The sequence below is a fragment of the Barbus barbus genome (genome assembly GCF_936440315.1).
Source record: "Barbus barbus genome assembly, chromosome: 20".
NCBI lineage: Eukaryota > Metazoa > Chordata > Actinopteri > Cypriniformes > Cyprinidae > Barbus > Barbus barbus.
The window spans coordinates 22,062,997-22,081,208 of NC_136748.1; positions in this window are offsets into that span (position 1 = coordinate 22,062,997).

Here is an 18,212-nt window from a genome sequence, read left to right on the forward strand (position 1 = left end):
TTTGCATTTAATATGCTTTGATACAGCACTCTGTAAACAGCCACACCTTTCAGTAATGACCCTCTGTGACTTACCCTCTTTGTGGAGGGCGTCAATGTTCATCTTCTGGATCATTGCCAAGTCAGCAGTCTTCCCCATTATTGTGGTTTCAAACAACAAGAGATACCCAGAATTTATACTGTATGGATGGTCATTTATTGAATGTAAATATTATAATATTTTGAGATACTGATTTTTGACTTTCATTAGCTGTAAGCTCTAATCATCAAAATTAAAACCAAAAAAACATTTGAAATGTAATGAATCTAAAATATACGAAAGTTTCACTTTTTGAAATAAGTTACAAGAAAAAACGTTTTCACCATATTCTAATTTTCTGAGATGCACCTGTACACACACACACACAAACATACACACGCACACACACATTTATTTTTATAGAAATCATTTATTTGCTAAAAAAAATATAATTGCCGACATAACATTTTTTCCTTCATTTTACCTTCAAATTCCTTCATTTACGCTTGTAACTCTTATAATTAACCCTTTTTGATTGATTAGTTATCTTCAATTTCTTCTTTCCATCCTGGACCACAACCTTTTGTCCTAAAAAAGTGCAGTTGTACTGAAACTGAGTTGTCCATATCAGCAGATTTTATCTATGCAAAAGTCAAGACATCAGCTATTCCTGTGGAGCTCCCTACAGGCCGTGGTGCACACTTAGACAATCACACAGATCTGAATGAGAATCAATCCCACAATTCCCCCCTCCACAATGACCAACCAATTAACCCTCAGTAAATATTTACCACGACTGTGACGAGAAGCCCCTTAACTGCCAGCTGTGGGTGAGAAACCCCTAAAAAAGCTGAGCCGTGAGCCGGTGTGTGTGAGAATGTCGAATGATTATCAGCTCACTCAACTCCTGCCATGTTAAGACAAGATAAGCACACTTAACTTTACCTCCGCTGATGATGCTGCAGATTACATAGAAGAAACACTGAATAAAACAACACGCTTTTCCAAGTAATTTGGCTGGCGGTGTCATCAATAACAGTTTGAGATAAAGATAAAACCAAAGCGAAAAGTAAGAGTCTAGAAAATTTCCCTAAAACAGTTCAATAGTTGTCAGACCATATCATCTGCAATTGATAATTGGTTTGTGGAAATAATCCTGTCAGACTTCATCCTCCACCCTTTTGAAATCCAGATCCGTACAGCAACCGTCCCTGTGACAGCAGTTCCGCAATCGTGTTTTCATTCAAACTTACACAAACAGTCCGTGACACGTGTACTGTTTAAATAGTCAGCCCTCACCAGAATACGCCGTTATCTTCTGTTGTTCCTGAGGTCATAAACTCTAGACTAATTGCCATCATGGCATGAATCTGTAAGAGAAGCCATAGAGATTGTCAGAATCGCACAGAGCAGTGGGAGAAGGAAACAGGCCTTGGGGCAGGCATGAGTAGTGTTGTGTAATTGCTTGTAATTAGTGTAATTAAAGGCAGTGGTGTCGGAGTGAGAGCAGAGGTTAGAGTCAGGTACGCACAGGTATGGAGGGGAGGGGGTGAGGATGTTTTTGAAATTCAGTCGACCACAAAGCTGTGGAAACACTGGTACCGTGCCAAATGACAACACTCTCTGGAGCTTAATACGTGTGCGTGTGGGTGGACTGTTCACTCGTGGGGGTTTGTGTATACAGCATATCTAATATAATCATCAAAGGTGTTGTTAATTCACGGCTTGATTCTGTTTCACTAGATCTTTGTTGTCACAGTTTATTTTAGCAACATATGCTCAGCCATGCGTTAATACCAATGATCCAACAGTTGCCAAATGGTTATGCCATTTTTTCTATGCCAGGAAAATTCTAATTTTTTACAAATCTTATGTATATATATCTCTCTGACCAAAAAATAAAAAAAAAAAATAAAAAAAAATCTAAGCAGAATGTAGTGATGCAAACTGTGTTGGGTGTCTTTGTCAGTGTTTGCTGGGTGAGCATGTTATATTTTGTTGCTCTGGTGGGTTTTACTCAAGCTCTGCTGATGTAAGGAACCTCCGTTTTGATGACTTGAGCATACCTGTTGTTAAGAGAGAGATGCCTAGGAACCAGGGTCAAGGGGCAAGGGTTATTGGGGTGAAGACAGAGAAATTAATGATAAGGAAAGATTGATGAGGTTATTCTGCTGATGTAACACATTTATTGATTGTTTTCCAGTGTATGTGTATGTTGGAGATTGATAGAAATGGAAAGAAATCTGGGGGGGGGGCAGCAGCAAAGTATATTGCAAGAATTATTTTCACAAAGCACAAATTTTCACTGTACTAAAAATGATGGCGTATTGAACATTAGATCAATTCGATTAATTCTATAGACCTTTTTTCTTTTAAAAAAAACTATAATGGGCTGCAAAAACAAAACAACCTAAATGATTTTTGATCATGTGTCCATAACATTAAATTGGTGGAACATAGAATCTGTAATTGGCAACAAATATTCAGAAGTTGTTTTTAAAAGAAGTCTCTTATTTTCACCAAGGCAGCATTTATTTAACCAACGATACTTTAAAAACAGTATAAAATATAATTACAATTTAAAATAACAGTTTTCGAATTTTTAGCAGTCATTACACCAGTCTTCAGTGTCAAGGTACTCAAGAAACATTTCTAATTATTATAAATACTGAAAACTTTTGCTGCTTATTATTTTTGTGGAAAGTATGATACATTTTTTTCCAGGATTCTTTGATTAATAAAGAACTCAGAATAACAGCATTTATTTTAAATAGAAATCTAAATGTCTTTATTTTCACCTTTGATCAATTTATTGTGTTCTTGCTACTTCTGAACAGCAGTGTATATATGTTTTTATCTAATTAGCTGTTTTTACAACATCAGATATTTTACGTTGAATATAGATGCCATATATGATTTATTTTCCCCGAAAAACCTATATTGGCCTGATGATTTTAGAAAAACTAGCTATATCCACCCGGCCACATCTATCTGATCATCACCTCACTCTTGAAATGACCAGGGCTGCGTTTCCCAAAAGCATTGTAAGCTTAGGTTCATCATAGACCCATTCTGCCGTGCAAAGGCAAAAGACCGTAACTTTGATTTTGGTCGAAAATTAGTTATTGATATTTTTCGGACATTCAAGACATCCTTTATCATGTGCATAAGTATCTTGAGTCAATTTCGTTGTTTTTTCCGAGAAAATAATGAGTGGTCTCAACCGTAACCTTGAAAAGCCCTGGGGAATCCAAGGCAGAACACTGTATAACACCAGTAACGGCTCTTTCACTTTGTTTGGAACGCTCAAATTGAGTTACGGCGTTCTGCCTTTGTTTAAAGGGGTCATCGGATGCCCATTTTACACAAGTTGATATGATTCTTTAGGGTCTTAATGAAAGGTCTGTAACATACTGTGGTTAAAATATTTCAATGGTAGTGTAAAAAAACACCTTCTTTACCCTGTCAAAATCAGCTCTGTTTTCAGCACGCTGATCTAGTCCATTTTTTTTTTAAATCCTAGTGAGCTCTGCTGACCGCACCCTCTCTTCCGTGGAGTGAAGAGCAGACTATAGATATATGTAGATTCCCTATTCGACCGCTCCAGATTCGTTAATGTGTCAGCCATCTCACATTCACCATAATAATCAATGAATATTCAAAGATATACACGTGTATAACTTGCTGTTGTACCCCCTTTACTCGGTTAAGTTTTGCCACCACGCCTCGTCTCCAAGTTCAACTGGAGTCTGTGACAGCCTCAAAACTTCTACCAGCCACAACTCCATTGGCTTCCCAAGACGTCACTTCACGACTACTGAACTCTCAACCAATCAGACACTTCGGGGAACCCCTTTCCTGCAACGACAACGACGACACAAAGGAGACCCCTTAACACAGGCATAGCAAGCAAGTAACACCTCCAGATTCTAATTGAATTGGTGTATTTAATATAAATTTTAGCCTCATTGAGAAACTCAAAGCGAGGGTTAAATAAGTGATTGATGGTTGTTCAGGTCTATGCAATTGAACATATTGCTGTAAACTTGGGATTTCACATTTCCATTCTCTTAAACTCATCCTTTCCTCACTTTCTCTCTTTCTGCAACGTGTGAATGCTTGTGTTCATGTGTTAGATTAGTTTACATGTCTTAGGTTTATGTAAATAAAATCTTATTTATATTGAAAAGAGAAGTATCTTGTGTTTTGTGCTCACAAGTTAATGTCTTGGGCTACGTCCACACGAAGCCAGATTTCTCCCTATCCGATCTTTTTTTTGCCTCAAATTCCGTAAACACGGAGTCGTCTCAGGAAATATCTGCATACACACGGAATCACTGAAACCGACTGATGACGATGTAGTACACATGCCAGACCAATATGTGGCGCTGTAATTCTGCCACAGAGATACACAAAAAAACAGAGAAGAAGACTTGGACCATGTGCGTAAACCTTGCGCGCTGAATACAAACTAACACACAAAGCAGAAGATTTTGCTTTAATAAAACTAATGAGCTCAGTAGGTTCTGCAGCACAAACACAGGCACGTAGTCTGACATTGTTGTTGTTGTTGTCGCTGTTATGTGACGTAGCGGTGTCTGATTAGGGGTGAGACGTGGGCTGATGACGTCATCGTTTCAGAAAATATACGGATTCGCCGTCCACACGAAAACGTTAAAACGGCGTTTTCAAATTTATCCACCCTGGGACCCGGTTTCAAAAATGATCGGTTTCACTCTTCGAAAACGCCGGATTCGTGTGGACGAAACGCCTATACGGTAAAAAATGTATGCGTATACAGCAAAACGCGTCTTCGTGTGGACGGGGCCTTAATCTGCCGATCTTGTTACTGTGCTATTAAATAGTGTTTTCACTATATCCAGTGCAGAGTTTGTTATACGGCTCGTTCAGTGAATCGCCGTAACAGTGATTCTTTTCAAATCCCTATAAAATCATAAATTATTCCCTTTGAGCTAAATTAAACAATTTCTTTAAATTACATATTAATATTATGTTTTTTTATTACATTACAGCGTGCAGAAGCAGCTTCCCCACAGGCCGCATAAGCACTGCTAGTCAGGGCTGATCAAGGGTGGTGAAGGAGGACGAGCCACTAGGACGGTTTCGGGCAGTTAAAGTTGCCGTCCACGACCCAGTGAGCTCATCATGCACCTCCGGGAAGAAAGGTACCGGGGTGGGGCCCTGAGAACCAGCGCGAGCCCTAGATCTAGGCAGAGGCACGGGCATCCCGCCCCGTCGCATGAAACGGAGTCTGGTCCGCAACTCCGCGACAGTCATTTTCCCGCAATGGGAGCATGACTCTTTCATGAAAGCCACCTCAGCGTGCTTAACGCCCAGACACGAGAGGCAGCAATCGTGACCATCACCCGGTGCCAGGTAACGACCGCATCCAGAAACGCACGGGTGGAAAAGTATCTTTAAAAAGACGCGTCTTTAAAAAGACGTTCCACCCATGAATACTCTTTTAGAATTCGCTCTTTTAGTGTGCTGAAGCGCACAAGGGAAATGGCCGCCTGCAACACAAACAGGGGGTAGTGCAGCCTGATGTGTGCAATCCACTCGACACGGAAGAACCACCGCCACTGAAGCGCCGTACCACCAGCACAAGAGCTTCCTTGAAAGCGTTGACTCGCAGGCACTCGTAGCAGAGGTCAGGAGCAGAACGATAAGACCGCTCGGCTCCGAAGCGAAAAGCTGAATATGCGCTGCACCTGCTGCCTACTTATACTCACGCTGTGATCAGCGGCTGCTGGATGCAATAATCACATGCCAATGTGCATTGGCTCGTTTAGTTACACTCTAAGTGGATTGGTCTCTCTAAGCGAGATCCCAATTCTTCGGTCACCCGACGTGACTCGGAGTGACCGACTGAAAGGGAACTATCCCTTTAGGCTTACGATGCTTTTGGGAAACACAGCCCAGGCCTTTACTCTCCAGCTCAGGTTCCTCTTTCTTGCTCTCTCTCTCCCTCCCTTCTTACTCCATTACAGCTAGCAGAAGCGGTGCCACTTAAATTCTGTCAAATGTCTCTCTCTACACAAGCTCAATTTCTAATCCGTTTCTAAAAGACAAACACATACTTTCACACTCATCACAGATTAAGTCAGGAGGGTTAAATTCCCTTCAGTTTGTTTAGCCTAATGAGCATGTAGCAGTTTATCTGGGAGTATAATGAACCCCCTGCTGCTCCAGGACCAACAGGAGTTTTATCTCACTGATAAGACATATTTGACACCAGAATGAGCTAAAGGTACTGTTTTGTTGTATACACAATTTCAATAAACCCTTTCCAACTCTCAAGTCTAACATTAACATTCTTAGGTTTAAGATCTTACTGATAAGTGCATATATCAGCCATTAAATAAATATGATTGTATGCACAGAGATGCAGTATTTTTACATAGTCAAGCTAAGCTACCGTTTCAAAGTTTTGATCATGTGGACAGTTCAGAGGCTTCAAAAATGTGTGTATCAAATAGGATACCGTATGGATTACAGGGTTAATATCCATCAAATCATCGCTCAGCTTTTCTTCAAAAACATTGCTACCGATAAGCCTGTATGACTCAGTATATTACACACAATGCTCCAGTTTTCCCTCTGTTATGTTCATTTATAACTAGCTTGGTGAGTGTAATCATAGCATACAGCTTCTATAAACAAACACACGTATTGCTATGACCTTAACCCTAGTAATGCCTGATGAAGACTGTATAGTCTGAGCCGGAGGCTTAAGCATCGAGACAGCCGGGCATTAAATGCTGGCACACCCCGGCACACCTGTCTAACTGATAGTGGGCCTCTCTCGGACAGTTCGTGAGAACTGTGGTTTTTAGGTGAGAGGAGATACACATCAGGTCTTGTTTGCTATGAAGCAGTACAGGTGATAGATATAGTTTCTCACCTGAGTGGCCTGCAGTTGAATAGGGCACTATACACATCTATAGGGCTTGACACCTTTGGCAATGCTAGTGATACTCTCACAGGTGCGCGTACACACATAGAAACACAGCGTGTTCATTTACACTTAATCATTGATGGCTGTGGAAGGGTGGAGTAGAGAGCGCTTTCGATCGCCTGCAGTTGTGTGCATGTGTGTGAGAGCCGAAAAGAAACAGAAAGATGTTCCTGCTGGTCATTGTTTGCTTGCAAGATTGACAGGTGTATATCGTACCATATTGAGACCTAAAACACACATACACACAGACGAGGTCACCAACGGACCCTTTAACCCTCTGCTAAGGTGTCAGTCATTTCGAATCAGGCCGTTCTGGGACTGGGCCCTCTAGTCGACCCCCCGCTGAAAAAAGCCCGCCCTCCATCTGCCCCCCAACAGAGTGTGATTGACAGCTTGACTATGAGGATTGATGGTGTATTGAGAGACCCCCTCCTTCCCGTACTTTGCCCTGTCAATGCACCAGGCGCTTGGTACATCAATGCTAAAGTAATTAGCCAGTGGTAGTCATATTTCTCAGTCTGGGAGTTCCCTGAGTCTGAATAACTGCCATAAATCATACTGAGTGACACTGACACAGAGAATAAAAGCTGGCCTGCCACACTCTCAGACTGTATGCCATTGAACCAGGGAAAAGAAGCTGTGTAATGCTCTCTGAACTCTTACATGCCCTCACTCTCTCTATCCTCAAATTATAGCCTATTATTCTTTCTTCTTCAAAGGAAAAGTTTTACCAAAATCATTTACTCACCCTAATGTCATTCCAAACCCATAAGTCTTATATCTTACATTGAACACAAAAGGTGAATTTGTTGAAGAATACGGCCAGTCTTTGAAATATAATTAAAGTGAATGGGTTTGTCAAGCTCAAAGTCTGCGCAATTAAAAAGCTGATTAGTTTGAGATAGACTTCTCAATATATCGCTACACTGTTGACTATTGGAAATGTGACTGCACCTTTAAAATTCTTCAGAAAAATAGTGATGTCTGATTTGTGAATGAATCGTTATTTTTTGTCAGATATTTTTCAAAACATTGGTTTACACAGTTCACAAATCCAGTCTGAATGATTCATTCAGATTGATCTGTTTCTTAAGTTTTATTATTATTATTATTTAGTCATTTAGCAGATGCTTTTATCCAAAGCGACTTACAAATGAGGACAACGGAAGCAATCAATTGTAGTATTAAAACAACTAAAAACAGATCCAAAACTAAAAGCTAAAACTTTATGAATACTACCTATACACATTTTAAAAATAAAGAAATTAAAAATAACAAATGCATACAACAAAATTTCAAAACTTAACATTTAAATGAAAAAAATAAAAATAAAGCTAAAAACAATTAAAAATATTAAAGAACAAAAGGTATAAGAGTATAATAATGATTCTAACATAAAACTATAAGCCAAACACCAAAAAAACAACGACTATATATATATATATATATATATATATATATATATATATATATATATATATATATATATATATGTATGTATATGTACAACCACACACACATACATACATACATACATATATATACAGGTGCATCTCAATAAATTAGAATGTCGTGAAAAATTTCATTTTGTCTTGTAAGTTCTCAAAATATTAGAATATTTACATTTGAGTTTCAATTAATGACCATCCCTAGTATAAATTTCGGGTATCTCTTGTTCTTTGAAACCACAATAATGGGGAAGACTGCTGACTTGGCAATGATCCAGAAGACGAACATTGACGCCCTCCACAAAGAGGGTAAGTCACAGAGGGTCATTACTGAAAGGTGTGGCTGTTTACAGAGTGCTGTATCAAAGCATATTAAATGCAAAGTTTACTGGAAGGAAGAATTTCGGTAGGAAAAGTTGCATAAGCAACAGGGATGACCGCAAGCTTGAGAATACTGTCAAGCAAAGCTGATTTAAACACTTGGGAGAGCTTCACAAGGAGTGAACTGAAGCTGGAGTCAGTGCATAAAGAGTCACCACGCTCAGACGTCTTCAGGAAAAGGTCTACCAAGCCACTTCTGAACCAGAGACAACATCAGAAGCGTCTTACCTGGGCTGTGGAGAAAAAGAACTGGACTGTTGCTCAGTGGTCCAAAGTCCTCTTTTCAGATGAAAGTAAATTTTGCATTTCATTTGGAAATCAAAGTCCCAGAGGAAGAGTGGAGAGGCACAGAATCCATGTTGCTTGAAGTCCAGTGTGAAGTTTCCACAGTCAGTGATGATTTGGGCTGCCATGTCATCTGCTGGTGTTGGTCCACTGTGTTTTCTGAAGTCCACAGTCAGCGCAGCCATCTACCAGGAAATTTTAGAGCACTTCATGCTTCCTTCTGCTGACAAGCTTTATGGAGATGCTGATTTCATTTTCCAGCAGGACTTGGCACCTGCCCACACTGCCAAAGGTACCAAAAGCTGGTTCAATGACCATGGTGTTACTGTGCTTGATTGGCCAGCAAACTCGCCTGACCTGAACCCCATAGAGAATCTATTGTCAAGAGGAAGATGAGAGACGCCAGACCCAACAATGCAGATGACCTGAAGGCCGCTATCAAAGCAAACTGAGCTTCCATTACACCTGAGCAGTGCCACAAACTGATCAAACTCCATGCCACGCCGCATTGAGGCAGTAATTAAAGCAAAAGAAGCCCCTACCAAGTATTGAGTGCATATACAGTAAATGAACATACTTTCCAGAAGGCCAACAATTCACAAAAAAATGTTTTTTTATTGGTCTTATGAAGTATTATAATTTGTTGAGATTTTTGTTAAATGTGAGCCTAAATCATCACAATTAAAAGAATCAAAGACTTAAACTACTTCAGTCTGTGTGCATTGAATTTATTTAATACATGAGTTTCACAATTTGAGTTGAATTACTTAAATAAATGAACTTTTTCCACGACATTGTAATTTATTGAGATGCACCTGAATATGAGGCATTTATAAATTCTCTCTCTCTCTCTCTCTCTCTATATATATATATATATATATATATATATATATATATATATATATATATATATATATATATATATATATATATATATATATTTTCCAGTTTGTTGAAGTATTAAAATAACTCAAATGAAATAAAACTACAACTTAATAAAAGACCTATACAGACATAAATAATTCAGACATTATTTAACTAAAATTAAAATAGATAACAAATACAAATCACGACAGTATAGTTTAACAGTAATCCTAAGAAATAACACTACCAAACACACATGCTAAAAACAACAACTTACTTACACATAATAAGAAATGGTTATAAAAACTGAAACAGAAGTGAAAAAGAGGAGAAATCAAAAGCGATACTTATATCCTTTGCCGGTGTCCCATCCCGGAGTCGATGGTCTTTACACTCCTCGGTCGTCACACGAGAAGCAACTAACAAAAATATTAATTGAATTTAGCTGGACACACTTTCCTTATTTTTCCACAACAAATGGCCAAGCAAGCTCAGACACTGACAAGATACGCGAGACAGAAGAGACCAAACGCGATATCAGCACGTCTCCACACAGTTTTGATTCAATTTTCCTTTCACAACAGTAAACAATGCAGTTGAGGGAAAGATTAGCAGTGATGATGTTTGTCACAGAAAGTTATCGCATTCAGCTTCAGAAGACTGGCGTTTTTATTGTGCTTTTGTATCCTTTTTGAAGTTTGTCATTAATATGTTCCTCTTGTTGTTTTACAGAATAAATTGTCATACAGGGTTGAAACATGTGAGGGTGAGTAAATAATGGCATAATTTTCATTGTGCAGCAAATTAATCCTTTAACCAAAAAGAAAGTAAGTGCAGGGGCGCGGGAACAGGGGGGGTGGGGGGGTGGGGGATGGGGGTGCTGAGGGTACTGCAGCACCCCCTGTTTTTTTCTGTGGGCAACTAAACTGTTGTGAATAAAAAAAATAAATAAATAGGCTATATATATATATATATATATATATATATATATATTTATATATATATATATATATATATATATATATATAAATATATATATATACTACTGTACATTTATACTTGAATATTTGGGATTTGACTATGAAAAGAGATTTGATTATGTTTGAGTTTTGAGTTATTCAGTAATTAAAATCAAATCATGATGTGTATTATTAACCAGATTAATCAGATTTGTTGTTGCCGATTACAACGCGTAACCAAGGTTATCTTGAGGGACGTAATTTCAGTTAGACACGTAGCGCATGAGCATGTCGCAAAAGATAATTTATGAGTTTTTCAAAAACCCTAAAAAATATTAAAGTTTCAAGGAGTGAATGATTCGACTAAGTTACCACCAACTCCGTGTCCAGCTCCACCACCGGCGGCCCTTATGTTTGTGAGTGTTATGTTTGTGTTGTGGGATCTGTAGGTTGTGGCTTAAAAGCGGAACATGGAAATATCATGGATGTACTGGGGAAAAAAAATACGTTTTAAACTTTTTTTTTTTTTTTTTTTTCTCAGCAATATGAGGCTTCCCCTTCTCCCGAAACAGCTTATAGCTATATTAAAATAGTTCAGTTTTGTATGTAATGGAAAAGTGATTAGGCTATGTTTCGTTTTTTTTCTTCATGAAGTTAATTTAGAAAAACCTTGGGAGCATTTTTTGTTCGTTAAATGTTTCCTTTTTTATTTCTTTTAAGCAACGACCAAGAGTTGATCGCCTAGTATGTTTGATTAATTTAGCCTTATCAAATCATCACGACTTGACTAAAATAAAATCGATAGATATGCCTATAAAACAGTTCAAGCAGTTAGTTTAAATGTTTAACCTATATAAATGTGCGCTGTTAGACGCATATCCAACAGTTTAGGACACAGAGGCTCCAGCTGGTCACTTGTATCTTTTTTTCTTACAGTAAAAACTACTTAAAATACGCCGTGTGATTTTTGCTCATAAAGGTAAGAGTAATATATCATTTGGAACTGTAAATGGTCTACTTTTATTTGTGTGCCTTCACAATATCAACATTGTGCTTTTATAAAATAGGAAAAATACTCTTCATTAGTATATGTAATCTGTTAAAATGCATATATTTCTCTCTGCTCTTCCAATGAGGAGATGGCCAGTCATTTTTGCCCCGTCACCGTCTAAAATATAAAAATAAGGGAAAGCCTAAAACAGGCCCGATTATAATTTGCGTTTTATTTTATAATTGTATTCAATAATAAAAAATAAAAAAGTATGTAATATTTGTCCTTGAAATTTAAAGAATTTGCTGCGACACAATTTTGTCTGACTGATAGGCCTTTGCGAATTATTTATTGGCCTATCTTTTTAATCCATGCAGCAAATGCTTTAACAATAGCTTTAAAATTACTTTATTGCATTCCAGATGCTTTTAACGAACTTTTCACTATGCATTTTAAGGGGTTTTAAGCTTGAATGTAGCTTGAATGTAAAACATTGTAGCCTAATGAATTCATTGTAGCCTATTCCCATTTGTAAAATAGCTAACTGATGTCTAACACGATCTCATGAAAGTGCATAGGCTATAGCACGATTTTCTGCTTCTATTTGGTGTAATATTTATACGTGGAAATTGACTAACACCCCCCACCCCCCACCAGCACACCCTACATAAAACACCTTCCTGCGCCCCTGAGAGTGAGAGGAATGTGTTGAATGGGTGGGTGTGTGTGTGTGACCCCCCATTGAGCTTTTCTCTTTTAAATGTATTTCTTGCAGTAATTGTTTTGTCAGTTCTTAAATAACTTTTGAGCTTCTGTCTGAATAGAGTGACTGAGTCAGCAGGGTTTTTTGGGAGCTTGACCTATCTGCACTGCTAAAGGTTTGGTAGCTAAGAAGAGTACCGGAATCTCAAGCATTGACAGACAGGGAGTGGAGTTTTCCTTTCAGAATAACATTCACTCAGCACAGTGAAACTTAGGTCAGCCATTAGAATAGATATGGCAGATGAAGTCCAAACTGCTGGCAAATAGCTGATATCTGAGTGTGGAGAAGAACAAATGTCAGTGCAATGTCTGTATTTTTTTTAAAGGGGTCATATGATGCGATTTCTTGTTTTCCTTTTCTTTAGTGTGCTATGTAGCTGTTTGTGCATGCATAAGATCTTAAGTTACTAAGCTCAAAATCTCCCACAAAATGATTTATTCTATCTAAAAGAGAAGGCTGATTCAGACCGGGCTAAAACGCCTCATATAGCTTTACATATAAACATATAGCTTTAGAACTTAATGCTTCATTCAGGTCCATCTAATTGGCATATCAGTTTCTGGATTTTTCTAAAGAACTGCTAATAAGTAGCATAAGGACTACAAAAAAAGTTTTTTTTGGAACTTTGAAAACACTCTCCTATGACATCAGAATGCAAAACACCAGTTGGTTCTAATTGGAACCCAAGGCTGATCAATCCATGAATCAATGAAACTAAGTGCCTCTTTCCCCGCTGTGTTCATTCTCTATGCCACAAATGTGAATATAATGGATCAGTCAAAGCATGGTTAAGGATTTTACAGAGAGCATCCGAATGTGGCTGATGGATTAGCTCCATGTGGAACGGCCCTTCATCCTCAGACCTGAGATGCTGATCTGCCTTCAATTGACTCTCATTCCGAAGAAGCTCATTCATCGGTCTCTATAACAGGGGGCCACATGTGTGTAATGTGAGTATGAATGTGAAAGGACAGCAGATAAATCCAGTTAGCTGTGATTAGATTACACTAGGCTAGAATGAATTGGATCAGTTGGAGAGGTGACAGAGAAAGGGGGGTAAAACCACACAGACCCCTTTAACTCAATCCATTAGAGTACAACGACATATTAAGTCAAGCCAGCCCAGGACTGAGGTTTAAAATGAGCTGCGGTCCCCCCTCCCACTGCTTCTCCTTTAAAAACTTCCTTCCTTTTCTCTTTCATATTGATAGTCATGGAGAGGGCTTAAAGGTAACCACGGTGGGGGTTGTGTGTGTGTGTGTGTGTGTGTGTGTCACATATATGTCATGTTAAGAAAGGATATCTCAAGTGTGTTCAATTCAGTAGAGATCTTCTGTCAAAACATTAAGAGATCCTGTATAATTGGTTGTGTTAAAGCTCTTTTTTCAGACATGCAATTAAAACAATTACCTTGTTGAAGAAATACCAGAGGAATTTACACTTCTTAACTTATTCTACATTTTAAGTAGAGACTTTAAAATGATTTGAAGGGTTTAACTGAATTGGGTTCTTTATTGCAGTCCAGGCCTGTCATTCGCCACAGGAAACTCCTGTCAGTGGGGAGGCGGGATGTTGAGTGATTGGCGTTTGGCCATCCAGACAGCTTCCTCTGGTCGGAGGAAGAACATTAAAATGTCAAAATAACCTGCCTCTCTAATGTCATTTTTAACCTCTACCTGCTTTTGAGGCATTAACTTTCCATGAGTTTCTCGAGAAAGGTGATCTACAGATATACATATTCTAGACATAAAAGTTATATAAAATACGTGATATTGTTTAATTACTTACTGAATATATAATGTGTATACTTGTATATAAATTCATACACACATATTAAATTTAAGCTAATTTTCTATATTGCTACCTATTATTTTTACATCCTTAATGCGAAAAAAACAATAATGGATGAACTTATTTGACATTTCTGTGCTTTTACAATTTAATTATTTCAGTACCAGCTTTGGGCCAACGTGCTGCATGTTTGGATTTAACTTTCAGTAAACTGATCTGTACAAAGACAGACAGAACGACGGAAAGCGAGGTGCATAGGTAAAGTAGGCTGGAGTGTAGAGGGATTAGATAGACATCAAATTCACACCCGTCAGAAACACATTCCAGACAGTGTGTGCCTGTGCAGAGGCTTGTGTGATATATTCTTGGGTACCTCCTACTGTAGCTAAGGGTGAATGTTCAGACAGCTGGAACATTAGACATTCCGACAATGTATTTCTTCTTATATATGATAAATGTGTGTGTGTGTGTGTGTGTGTGTGTTTCCCATTTTCAAGTCAAGCTATGATATGCGAACTGCTTGGGAGAATAAATCAAGTATACACAGATACACACAGATACATACTGACACAGTGGTTCTTCAAAGTGGTATTTTCTGAAAGAAAAAAAAAAAGTAGTAAATATTAAGATGCAAGTAACCTTATAATTGAGGGCTGCATTCCATATCTTTTGTTGCTGACATGAGAGCCTGTCCATCAAATTAGACTACGGTGCTAATTCATTCAACAAGGCAAAAGCTTAACAAATGCTATAGGTCTCATCAAATTCCTTCATCCTCAATAACCATGAACACACCACACTGAATCCAGTCCTGAAGCAAAAGCAGTTGAGAATCGCCAATCTAACACACACGCGCAGCCTGAAACTGTTGTCATTTATTCTAACAGCCTTTTTGACCCCTTAGGCCTGAAGACACCGCAAGAGCAGGTGAGTAGAAGGAGAACAGATAGCTTTAATGGATTCAGGTTTTTTTTGACTGAAACACCTTTTGAAAGCAAGCTTTAAAAAAACATTTGAGGGCCTTTTAAAGTCTTTGTCCTCCTATTTCCTCTCTTCTATCCCTCTGTCTGTCTATCCTTTTTGTACTGAGGTGCATTTGACCTCTTAATCACTGCCTGAGGTGAGCTCCACATGGCTAATGGATCTTTCTCTCTCGCTCACACACACACACACACACACACATCTAGAGTGTTGGTGTCTAAGAGTGTAAACAGGGCGCCTCTTCAAATTGCCATTGTAGAGTGTGAGAAGAGAGGGAGATCCTATCCTGGAGCACAGCGACCATGTCATTATGACCTCGGGAAAGAGAGAAGTGTCTTCCTGATGTTAAAATCTCCAGAAATGCCTTTATAATGGATGCAGATGCTGATATATATCAACACAACTATTTTCAAATGATTCTTGAGCACCAAATCAGCATATTAGAATGATTTGTCATGAGACACTGAAGGCTGGAATAATGGCTCCTGACAATTTAGCTTTACCTTCACAGGAATACATTACATTTTAAAATATATTTAAATAGAAAACAGTTATTTGTAATTTTAATAATATTACATATACATTTTTTTACTGTTTTTATTTTTAAAATTGTAAACTTTTTTTTAAAATAAATATAAACTATATAATTAATTGATGTCCCAGGCAACCAATATCCTATGGTCTTATGTAATAAATTATTTCTATGTTCAGCCATAAGTCATGACCAGTTATCTTATTTGATAATTAGCCTAATAAGCATGATATAAAAACCTGGTGATATAAAACCTGCTCACCCAGGTTTAGCTTATCTAGTTTTTGAATAATTAAACTTTCGACTATCCTGTATTCTAGAAAAAACATGAATCGCAGTATTGTTATTGCCGTGTCACTATAGCGGTGGGAGGAAGTGTAGGCCTCAGGGGTCAACGTGTGAGGTCACGGGGCGACACCCAGAACAGAACCTGATACCCGCTCAGCATCACACCCCTCTGACAGATAAGGAAGTCAGTCGGGTGGCCAGAAGATGTTAGACATCTAAAAACCTCCATCATGGCCTCAGGGGCTCAATGCGCTTCCCTCAATTCACACAGTGAGATTCAAAAGTCTGGGGTTCAAAATCTCATTTAAACCTGAAAAGGATATAGGATTTTGAACATTTTAAAACAGAAACATTATGACATTTAATAAATAATAATGTTTCAGATCAGATTTCTAGGTAAATAATAAAATATGTATATTTGTGCCGACATTCAGATGAATTTTGGATGATCTTAAATCATACTGGACATGATTATGAGTTTTTACACAAACTTGCGTGTTCGAGTGCTTCTGTCATTAAAGTATGAAATTCTAAGACGTTTCGAATTCATGTTATTTTTATTTTTTGTTTTTTTTCAGCTCAACTTCTCACTTAAATTATTATGCTTATTATAAAAAAATAGACAAGAGACGTTTTTTCAGACTTTGGACCCAGCATATCCAACCAAGTCCTTTTGGTATACCGCCCTCTCTTTCTCTCAAACACACACACACACACACACACACACAGTGATGACAGACAGCGTCTGAGAGGAGGGAAAAACCCTTAAGAATCAAAGCAGGACATCCAGGAGACGAGTATGCATCTGTGTCTCTGTGTGTGTGTGAGATACAAGGGTGGTTGGGGACTGCAGTGTTCAAAGATAACTGCAAGTGAAGAAATACTGCCTTCCATTTCTCTTTCAGTGTTTTTTATCTTTCATTAATAGTCCTAATAATTCTCTCACTGCATTCTGTTTAGTTATCATACACCTTTATTATAGCATCTGATGGAGCCTGTTCACACTGACGGGTGTCTCGGTGTCCAACAGGAAGGGTTTTTTGTACCGTTGACAGATGAGGCTGTACCTCTGATCATCGGCTGAGACACTTTCTCTCCCCCTGACCCCTCCACTGAGTCCAGAAGCTGCAGCCGGGAGCTGATGATTGAGCAGCATTAGAGAGCGAGGGATAAGGTGACCACTTAAAACGCAGTTGTGTGTGTCTCCTTCTGCGTATCTCTGTGTTGGTGAGCATTTGTGTGTGCGCTTCTAGATTCCACAGAAACATTATATGGTTTTCCCCTAAGAGTCCACATCAGTGGAGTAGTACGTTTGCAGTTTAGCTTGAATTCCATATGTGCTTTGTTGTGGGTTTTTGACCTAGCTATACTTGGATCAAAATTTCTGAAATATATCACTAGAAACTAGCTAAACCGAAGGTTTAACTAAAGAGAAAATTATTTGTGTAGACATTAAATTAGCCTGTGTTCACTTCTAAAAATCCCAAATGGTTGCAGGTTTGAAGTCGCAACGAAATGGAAGTAACAAAAGATCTTTTAAAACAGATTTTTTTAAACAACAACAAAAAAAAGGTAGGGCAGAGATTTGGTTTTGACTGAATGCGAGTTTGTAGTTGATTGTAATAAACAGATGGAATCGATGATTGGAGAAATCTGGCAAATGAGAATTGTGACATTTTGATTAAGAATTATGTTTATGCACAGATTAATCATTCACAATAAAACCTATATAACATGTTTTTAGAAAATAGATGGGGGGATTTTTATTTCATGCCAACTTTAAGGTTTCACTAGGGTTAGTAAGTTACATTTTCATGAAAAAAAATCTCCTTCATGATCATTGGGGTTGTGGGCTATTGCTACAAGGTTGCTGAGGTTCTCTGAGTTTTCGTGCATTACTATATGGTTGCTAGGGTATTTTGAGTAGTTGCT